The following is a 10000-nucleotide window of genomic DNA, read 5'->3' as shown; positions in this document are numbered from 1 at the left end:
CCCCTGGCTGCCAGATCCCGGGCACGATTCAGGCAGCAGCAGCGGAAGCGAGCGATACCGACACCCGGCGGGGAGAAGGCCCTCGTCTCTCTCCCCGCCTTGCCACGGGAGCACCGGGACGTGCTAGAGGAGACAGCGACCCGCGGAAGCGGGGCGCGCCCCCGGCACGCCAGGACCTTAGAGCCGGGGCGGCTCGCTCGGCAGCGGGCGGGGGGACGGGCCACAAAGCCGCCCTTCTCAGGCTAGAGGTTTCATTTAGGGAGGAACCCTCGGGGACCCCACCCGGGCAGGTGAGGCCTCACGCGCGGCGCCGCTTTTAGCCCCTTTTAACTTTCGCGACGCCGCCGCCTCGCTCTCGGCTCGGCCAACCCCCGCCACACGCAGCTGCTCGCGGCCGGCACCCGCGGGTACCCGGAACCGAGGACGACACCGGCGCCTCACGCGTTTTAGGACACCTGAAAACTCACGGGGCCACGCAGCAGTCACAAAGCCGGTTGCGGTAGACCGGTCCCCGAACCCTGCCCCAGCGCCGGGGGGGGAGGTGGAAAGGGGAGGATGCGGCAAGGCACGCGCCGGGCCGCTAACGCCACGGCTCCCCCCCGCTCGAGCCGCTCGGGGCTGGGGGAACGAGGACGACACCTCACACGCGACGGGAAGCGAAGTGGAAAGGAAGACCGCCCTTGCCCTGCCGGCCGGGGGCCCTTTCCGACGCGACCCGAAAGGCCTCATCGATCAACAAGGACAGAAGGAAAGGAAGCCAGCGGAGGCCCCACGGCCTCGCTCTTCTGGGACAGACACAGCCACGCGCACCCGCCACCGCCCTCGGGAGCAGCCAGCAGGCACGGGGCTCGGCGTGCGGGCAACACGCCGGAGGAGCAAACGGGGCGCCCTCCAGAGATGGGGGGGGGGGGCAAGCTGCACCGGGCCGCACCGGCTCACAGGGCACCTCTGCCTCCCCGAAATGTGGGCTTGCATTTTCCCTCAAGCTGCACCGAGTTACATCTCCATCACGGGGCGCCCCTCTGGAGCCAGGAGGAAGCCGTGCTGGGGCACCGGCTTGCCCTCCTCCCCCCATGCCGGGCTCCATAGCATACGAGTGGCCAGTCACCGCCGCTGGCTTTTCCCTTAGATGCCGTGCCCCCGCGGGCTGCGGCTTTGGCCATGGGGGGGAACCCCCGTGAAGAGGGTCCAGTGCTGGGAACTCTCTCTGCCCCTTACCGGGCTCTCTCTCGCCGTGCCTGGACGGGCTTGCTTTCCATTCTTGGTGGGACCGACGCCGGCACCACGTCTCCCCGGCTTTCTCTGCCCCCGTGCCCCACCGGGCAAACTTCGCTTCGGGGGTTCCACACTTCGGCAGTGGCCGGCGCCAGCCACTCGTCAACTTTTTTTCTTTTCCCCGCTTTCGTTGCCGAGCCCGGGCTGGGCTCCGGCTCACGGACGAGCGAAACCCATCCAACACCGCTGAGGGTGCGCCAGCGGCCGCTCCAAACCGCCGCGCCTTTGTTCGGCCCCGCGGGTCCCCTCTCTGACCCGGGCGAAAGCCACCGAGAAGCCAGACGGACCCCTGCCCAGCCGCCTGGCGGGTGGCTTGGAGCAGCCGCTCGGCAGCGCTGCCCTGGGAGTGCTCGGCGTCACTCGTTCCCTCATATACGGAACTGGAGGGCCGTCAGCTCCGCGAGCGCACAACCAGCCGACCTCCGCCCAGCGGCAGGTCGCAGAAATCACGCCGGCTTGTACGATGACGTAGGCGGAGGCAGAGCGCAACAGCGACCCCTTGGCGACAAGCGCGATCTCCGCGGAGAGCACGTCTACTCGCCGAGGGAGAGCACGTCTACTCGCCGAGGGAGAGCACGTCTACTCGCCGAGGGAGAGCACGTCTACTCGCCGAGGGAGAGCACGTCTACTCGCCCAGGGAGAGCACGTCTACTCGCCCAGGGAGAGCACGTCTACTCGCCGAGGGAGAGCACGTCTACTCGCCCAGGGAGAGCACGTCTACTCGCCGAGGGAGAGCACGTCTACTCGCCCAGGGAGAGCACGTCTACTCGCCCAGGGAGAGCACGTCTACTCGCCCAGGGAGAGCACGTCTACTCGCCGAGGGAGAGCACGTCTACTCGCCGAGGGAGAGCACGTCTACTCGCCCAGGGAGAGCACGTCTACTCGCCGAGGGAGAGCACGTCTACTCGCCGAGGGAGAGCACGTCTACTCGCCGAGGGAGAGCACGTCTACTCGCCGAGGGAGAGCACGTCTACTCGCCGAGGGAGAGCACGTCTACTCGCCGAGGGAGAGCACGTCTACCTCCCGCCTGAGGGAGAGCACGGGGGGGGGGGACAAAGACAGGCGGCAGCAGCTTCGGTGAACGTCACCCGGGAGGCGACCGGGGCTTCACCCCGGGAGGCGACCGGGGGCTGTCCCGGGGCAGTCCCGGGAAGCCAGCGTCCGACACAGGGAACCGTCAGCTGCCGGACCGGGGCGAATCCCCGCGGCCACGGCAGGGGTGGGGGGCTCGAAGACAGCCGGCAGCCGCTTCGGTGAACGTCACCCGGGAGGAGACTGGGGCCCTCCCGGGAACCGTCCCGGGAAGACGACGTTCGGCACGAGATCCCGGCCGCGGCCGGACCGGCTCGAAGCCTCGCGGTCCCGGCAGCAGCCGGAGCCGCTCGCCGCCTCGGGCTCCCGGCCCCCTACAGATCCGGCGACTCGTTCGCGGGCGGCGGGGGGAGGCAGTGGAGGGGGGTGCGGGGAGAAGCGGCAGCGGAGGCGGAGGGGGGGGGGCTCGAAGACAGCCGGCAGCCGCTTCGGTGAACGTCACCCAGGAGGCGATCGGGGCCGTCCCGGGGCCGTCCCGGGATGCCGGCTTCCGGCACGGGGGTCCCGGCCGCGGCCGGACCGGCTCGTATCCCCGCGGCTCCGGCAGGGGGGGGGGGGGGCTCGAAGACAGCCGGCAGTCGCCTCGGTGAACGTCACCCGGGCCGGCGACCGCGGCCGTTCCGGGGCCGTCCCGGGAAGCCTGCGACAGGCACGGGGGTCCCAGCCGCGGCCGGACCCGACTCGAAGCCCCGCGGCCCCGGCACGGGGGAGGCCCAAAGACTGGCGGCAGCCGCTTCGCTGAACGTCACCCGGCCGGCGACCGGGGCCGTCCCGGGGCCGTCCCGGGATGCCGGCATCCGGCACGGGGTCCCCGGCCGCGGCCGGAGCGGCTCGAATCCCCGCGGTCCCGGCAGCAGCCGGAGCCGCTCGCCGTTCGGGCTCCCGGCACCCTACGGATCCGGCGACTCGTTCGCCGGCGGCGGGGGGAGGCAGTGAAGGAGGTGCGGGCAGAAGCGGCAGCGGAGGCGGAGGGGGGGGGGGGGCTCGAAGACAGCCGGCAGCCGCTTCGGAGAACGTCACCCGGCCGGCGACCGCGGCCGTTCCGGGGCCGTCCCGGGAAGCCTGCGACAGGCACGGGGTCCCGGCCTCGGCCGGACCCGCACTGGGTGCCGCCGCCTCGGGCTCTCGGGACGGTATGGATCCGCCGACTCGTTCGCCGGCGGCGGGGGGAGGCAGTGGAGGGGGTGCGGGGAGAAGCGGCAGCGGAGGCGGAGGGGGGGGGGGGCTCGAAGACAGCCCGGCAGCCGCTTTGGTGAACGTCACCCGGCCGGCGACCGGGGCCGTCCCGGGGCTGTCCGGGGATGCCGGCTTCCGGCACGGGGTCCCGGCCGCGGCCGGACCGGCTCGAATCCCCGCGGTCCCGGCAGCAGCCGGAGCCGCTCGCCGTTCGGGCTCCCCGGCACCCTACAGATCCGGCGACTCGTTCGCGGGCGGCGGGGGGGAGGCAGTGGAGGGGGGTGCGGGCAGAAGCGGCCCGCGGAGGCGGGGGGGGGGGGGGGGGCTCGAAGACAGCCGTCAGCCGCTTCGGTGAACGTCACCCGGGAGGCGACCGGGACCGGCCCGGGAAGCCATCGTCCGGCCCCGGATCCGGCCGCGGCCGGACCGGCTCGAAGCCCCGCGGCCCCGGCACGGGGGAGGCCCAAAGACTGGCGGCAGCCGCTCCGCTGAACGTCACCCGGCCGGCGACCGGGGCCGTCCCGGGGCCGTCCCGGGATGCCGGCTTCCGGCACGGGGGTCCCGGCCGCGGGCCGGAGCGGCTCGAATCCCCGCGGTCCCGGCAGCAGCCGGAGCCGCTCGCCGTTCGGGCTCCCGGCACCCTACAGATCCGGCGACTCGTTCGCGGGCGGCGGGGGGGAGGCAGTGGAGGGGGTGCGGGCAGAAGCGGCCGCGGAGGCGGAGGGGGGGGGGGGGGCTCGAAGACAGCCGTCAGCCGCTTCGGTGAACGTCACCCGGGAGGCGACCGGGACCGGCCCGGGGAAGCCATCGTCCGGCCCCGGATCCCGGCCGCGGCCGGACCGGCTCGAAGCCCCGCGGCCCCGGCACGGGGGAGGCCCAAAGACTGGCGGCAGCCGCTTCGCTGAACGTCACCCGGCCGGCGGACCGGGGCCGTCCCGGGGCCGTCCCGGGATGCCGGCTTCCGGCACGGGGTCCCGGCCGCGGCCGGACCGGCTCGAATCCCCCGCGGTCCCGGCAGCAGCCGGAGCCGCTCGCCGGTTTCGGGCTCCCGGCACCCTACGGATCCGCCGACTCGTTCGCCGGCGGCGGGGGGAGGCAGTGGAGGCGGTGCGGGGAGAAGCGGCAGCGGAGGCGGAGGGGGGGCGGGGGGGACGATAGTGGCGGGGGGGCGGGGGGGTGTGCTCGAAGGCAGCCGGCAGCCGGTTCGGTGAACATTCGCCGGGGGCGGGGGGGGCGACCTGTCCGTGCCCGGGGCAGCCCCGGGAAGCCGGCAGCCAGCACGGGGGTCCCGGCAGCACCTGTTCCCTGCCCTGGTACTTGCCGTGCCCGGCGGCCGGTTGCCGGGGTGGGGGGAGCGATGAGAGGCAGGGCGCAGCGGCCGGGGCAGCGCCCGGGCCGCAGGCGGGGGGGCTGGGCGGGTGGGGTAGGCGTCGAGCGGCAAGCCCTCGGCTGCAGCGAATGTTCGGCGGGTGCGGGGCGGGGGGGGACGGGACGACACGTTGGGGACGCCGAGTCCGAGCCACCCCCGGCCCCAGGGGCGGCCGGAGGGGGGAGGGCCGGTGCCTGGCCCCTGGGAGCTGCTGGGCGCCGGATGGCCGAGGGTGCGTCAGAAGCCGCCCGAGCGGTCGAGCAGGTCCTCCAGAAAGGCCTAGGGTGGCTTCGAGGGCCCCGGGAGCAGTCGAGGGAGGCCTCCAGGCAGGTCTGGAGTGGATGGGAGGCCTTCCAAAGCAGACAAGGGAGGCTGCCAGCGGGGCCTAGGCTGGCACTGCAGCCTGTAAAATGGTTGGGGGGGGGGGGCCTCTGGTGCGGCCTGGAGTCTCTGGGTGGCGTCCAGAGAGGTGCAAAAGATCCTCTGGTGCGGCCTGTGGTGGCGGAGAAGCCCTGCAGAGCGTGCGGGGGAGGCTTCTGGTGCGGCCTGGGGTGGGTCGGAAGCCTGCAGAGCGTGCGGCGAGAGGCTTCTGGTGCGGCCTGGGGTGGCTGAGAAGCCTGCAGAGCGTGCGGGAGAGGCTTCTGGTGCGGCCTGGGGTGGCTGAGAAGCCTGCAGAGCGTGCGGGAGAGGCTTCTGCTGCGGCCTGGGGTGGCTGAGAAGCCTGCAGAGCGTGCGGGGGAGGCTTCTGTTGGGGCCTGGGGTGGGTCAGAAGCCTACAGAGCGGTGCGGGGGGAGGCTTTCTGGTGCGGCCTGGGGTGGGTCGGAAGCCTGCAGAGCGTGCGGGAGAGGCTTCTGTTGGGGCCTGGGGTGGCTGAGAAGCCTGCAAGAGCGTGCGGGAGAGGCTTCTGCTGCGGCCTGGGGGTGGCTGAGAAGCCTGCAGAGCGTGCGGGAGAGGCTTCTGCTGCGGCCTGGGGGTGGCTGAGAAGCCTGCAGAGCGTGCGGGAGAGGCTTCTGGTGCGGCCTGGGGTGGCTGAGAAGCCTGCAGAGCGTGCGGGAGAGGCTTCTGCTGCGGCCGGGGGTGGGCTGAGAAGCCTGCAGGGGCGTGCGGGAGAGGCTTCTGGTGCGGCCTGGGGTGGCTGAGAAGCCTGCAGAGCGTGCGGGAGAGGCTTCTGGTGCGGCCTGGGGTGGCTGAGAAGCCTGCAGAGCGTGCGGGAGAGGCTTCTGCTGCGGCCTGGGATGGCTGAGAAGCCTGCAGAGCGTGCGGGAGAGGCTTCTGCTGCGGCCTGGGGTGGCTGAGAAGCCTGCAGGGCGTGCGGGAGAGGCTTCTGCTGCGGCCTGGGGTGGGTGGGAAGCCTGCAGAGCGTGCGGGGGAGGCTTCTGGTGCGGCCTGGGGTGGCTGAGAAGCCTGCAGAGCGTGCGGGGGAGGCTTCTGCTGCGGCCTGGGGTGGCTGAGAAGCCTGAAGAGCGTGCGGGAGAGGCTTCTGGTGCGGCCTGGGGTGGCTGAGAAGCCTGCAGAGCGTGCGGGGGAGGCTTCTGGTGCGGCCTGGGGTGGCTGAGAAGCCTGAAGAGCGTGCGGGAGAGGCTTCTGGTGCGGCCTGGGGTGGCTGAGAAGCCTGCAGAGCGTGCGGGGGAGGCTTCTGGTGCGGCCTGGGGTGGCTGAGAAGCCTGCAGAGCGTGCGGGAGAGGCTTCTGCTGCGGCCTGGGGTGGCTGAGAAGCCTGCAGAGCGTGCGGGAGAGGCTTCTGCTGCGGCCTGGGGTGGCTGAGAAGCCTGCAGAGCGTGCGGGGGAGGCTTCTGCTGCGGCCTGGGGTGGGTCGGAAGCCTGCAGAGCGTGCGGGAGAGGCTTCTGCTGCGGCCTGGGGTGGGTCGGAAGCCTGCAGAGCGTGCGGGAGAGGCTTCTGCTGCGGCCTGGGGTGGGTCGGAAGCCTGCAGAGCTTGCGGGGGAGGCTTCTGGTGCGGCCTGGGGTGGGTCGGAAGCCTGCAGAGCATGCGGGGGAGGCTTCTGCTGCGGCCTGGGGTGGCTGAGAAGCCTGCAGAGCGTGCGGGGGAGGCTTCTGGTGCGGCCTGGGGTGGCTGAGAAGCCTGCAGAGCGTGCGGGAGAGGCTTCTGGTGCGGCCAGGGGTGGCTGAGAAGCCTGCAGAGCGTGCGGGAGAGGCTTCTGCTGCGGCCTGGGGTGGCTGAGAAGCCTGCAGAGCGTGCGGGAGAGGCTTCTGCTGCGGCCTGGGGTGGGTCGGAAGCCTGCAGAGCGTGCGGGAGAGGCTTCTGCTGCGGCCAGGGGTGGGTCGGAAGCCTGCAGAGCGTGCGGGGGAGGCTTCTGGTGCGGCCTGGGGTGGGTCGGAAGCCTGCAGAGCATGCGGGGGAGGCTTCTGCTGCGGCCTGGGGTCTCTGGGTGGCCTCTAGAGAGGTGCAAAAGACCCTCTGGGTTGGGCTGGGGTGGCTCTTGGACCCCTGCCACACAGTGGAGAGAGGCCTCCGGCCCGCCACCTGTGTCCCTGTGTGCCTGAGTGCCTGTGTCCCTGTGTCCCTGTGTCCCTGTGTCCCTGAGTGCCTGAGTGCCTGTGTCCCTGTGTCCCTGTGTCCCTGAGTGCCTGAGTGCCTGAGTGCCTGTGTCCCTGTGTCCTTGTGTCCCTGTGTCCCTGTGTGCCTGAGTGCCTGTGTCCCTGTGTCCCTGTCTGTGTACCTGTGTGCGAGTGTCCGGCACGCCACCCAGCGGCGGCGGGCAAGCAGGTAGGCGGGTGGGCGGGCCGGCGAGGGCCAGTGTGAGTTTGGGGGGTGGGAGGGGAGGCGGCAGCTGGAAGCGTCAGAGGAGGGGGCGTGGCTCCGGCTGGCCCCGGGAGCAGGTTCCCGGGACCGGGACCGGCTGGACCCGGCGGGTGGTTGATCCCGGGGCGGGGGGCAGAGGCGGCGGGAAGCGGCAGCTGCGTGTGCGGCGGGGGGGTGGAGGGCGAACCGCGGCGGGAAGCGGATGCTTCAGAGCAGGTTACGGGGGCGGGGACGGACGACACCACCTGTCCCCGCCCCGGGACGGGCTGGACCCGGCGCCCTGGACCCGGCGCCGTGTACCCGCCGCCGCCCCCGCCGCCGCCCCCCTCCGCCACCCCGGGACCCCGACGTTTTTTGGCGCCCGCGCCTTTTTTTGCTCCCCGCCTGCCCGCGCTGCCCCGGGCCCTCCCCCGGGGCGGGGCGGGAGGGAGGGACGGACGGACGGGTAGCCGGGGATCTCCGAGCGCGCGCCACCAGACCGAGGCGGGTCCCGGCGGCGGCGGCGGCGGCGGCGGCGGCGGCAGCAAGCGACGGCGGGGGGGGCAGGCTAGGGAGAGAGGGGGAGCGGCATGCGGTAGGGCTGGGGGGTTTGTTTCGGGGGGGAGGGGTGGGGGGGGGGTGGCAGCGGTCAGCGAGAGCGGGGAGAGGGGGAGCGGCATGCGGTAGGGCTGGGGTGTTTTTGGGGTGGGGGCGTTGGGGGGATTAGCGGGCGGGCGGGCAGCCGAGCCAAGCGGCAAGCCGGGGGGCGGGCGAGGGCGGCTTTAGGGCCGGAGGAGCGGAGCGCAACCTCCCCCGTGCAGGCTCCAGCGTGGAGAGCAGCAAGTTTTTGGGGACGGGGGACGACGGACGGGAGGGGCAGCGGCGAGAGGCTAGCTGCGGCAAGGGGCACCGGCACGGCCGCCCTAACAGCGCCGCCTCGGTCGCAGGGGTTAGAGAGCAGCCGGGCAGCCCGGGAGGGAAGCGGCAGCCCGCGAAGGGGGGAAGGGGGGGCTCCGCGCAAACCGCTAACGGGAGCCGGGGGGTGTGGGGAGCTGGGGGTGGCAGCAGCGGCAAGAGGCAACGTCGGGAGGGGGGGCTCCGCGCAAACCGGTAACGGGGGCCGGGGGGTGTGGGGGGGGGCGGTGGCGGCCGCGGCAAGAGGCAACGGCAGGCGGGGGGGCTCCGCGCAAACCGGCAGCGGGGGGGGGGGGGCGGGGGTAGCGGCAAGAGGCAACGGCGGGAAGGGGGGGCTCCGCGCAAACCGCTAACGGGAGCCGGGGGGTGTGGGGAGCTGGGGGTGGCAGCAGCGGCAAGAGGCAACGTCGGGAGGGGGGGCTCCGCGCAAACCGGTAACGGGGGCCGGGGGGTGTGGGGGGGGCGGTGGCGGCCGCGGCAAGAGGCAACGGCAGGCGGGGGGGCTCCGCGCAAACCGGCAGCGGGGGGGGGGGGGGCGGGGGGTAGCGGCAAGAGGCAACGGCGGGAAGGGGGGGCTCCGCGCAAACCGGCAGCGGGGGGGGGGCGGGGGTAGCGGCAAGAGGCAACGGCGGGAAGGGGGGGCTCCGCGCAAACCGGCAGCGGGGGGGGGGCGGGGGTAGCGGCAAGAGGCAACGGCGGGAAGGGGGGGCTCCGCGCAAACCGGCAGCGGGGGGGGGGCGGGGGTAGCGGCAAGAGGCAACGGCGGGAAGGGGGGGCTCCGCGCAAACCGGCAGCGGGGGGGGGGCGGGGGTAGCGGCAAGAGGCAACGGCGGGAAGGGGGAGCTCCGCGCAAACCGGCAGCGGGGGGGGGGCGGGGGTAGCGGCAAGAGGCAACGTCGGGAGGGGGGGCTCCGCGCAAACCGGCAGCGGGGGGGGGGCGGGGGGTAGCGGCAAGAGGCAACGTCGGGAGGGGGGGCGCCGCGCAAACCGGCAACGGGGGCGGGGGGGGGAGGCGGTCAGGGGCGGGGGGAGATTTCTAGAGATGCCGGCAGACCTTCTCCCCGGAGAACAGCGCTGTTGAAGAAAAGACTGCTTCAGAACACAACCTTTAATGAAAGACGCTCGATGAAAACAACACTTAATAAAAGAAGGTTTCATGCCGACTGCCTCTCTTCATTTACGCCGCCGCGGGGGGGGGGGGGGTTGGGGGCCGGGCGGGCGATACCAGGCGGCCCTCGTCCCGGGGACCACGTCTACCCCGCGGTTCCAGCCTCCGCGCGCTAAGTGCCCGCCCGGCCGCGGGGAGCACGTCTACCTCCTGCCGCACGGCTCAGTGCACTAAGTCCCCCCTCGCCATGGAGAGCACGTCTACCTGCCAGCTCAGGGAGAGCACGTCTACTCACCGAGGGAGAGCACGTCTACCTCCTCGGGA

Source organism: Melanerpes formicivorus, unplaced genomic scaffold, assembly GCF_026170545.1.
Source record: "Melanerpes formicivorus ecotype bairdi unplaced genomic scaffold, bMelFor1.0.p_v2 SCAF_201, whole genome shotgun sequence".
Classification (NCBI taxonomy): Eukaryota; Metazoa; Chordata; class Aves; order Piciformes; family Picidae; genus Melanerpes; species Melanerpes formicivorus.
The sequence above is the reverse complement of the archived record's forward strand: the minus strand, read 5'-3'. Positions refer to the sequence as shown.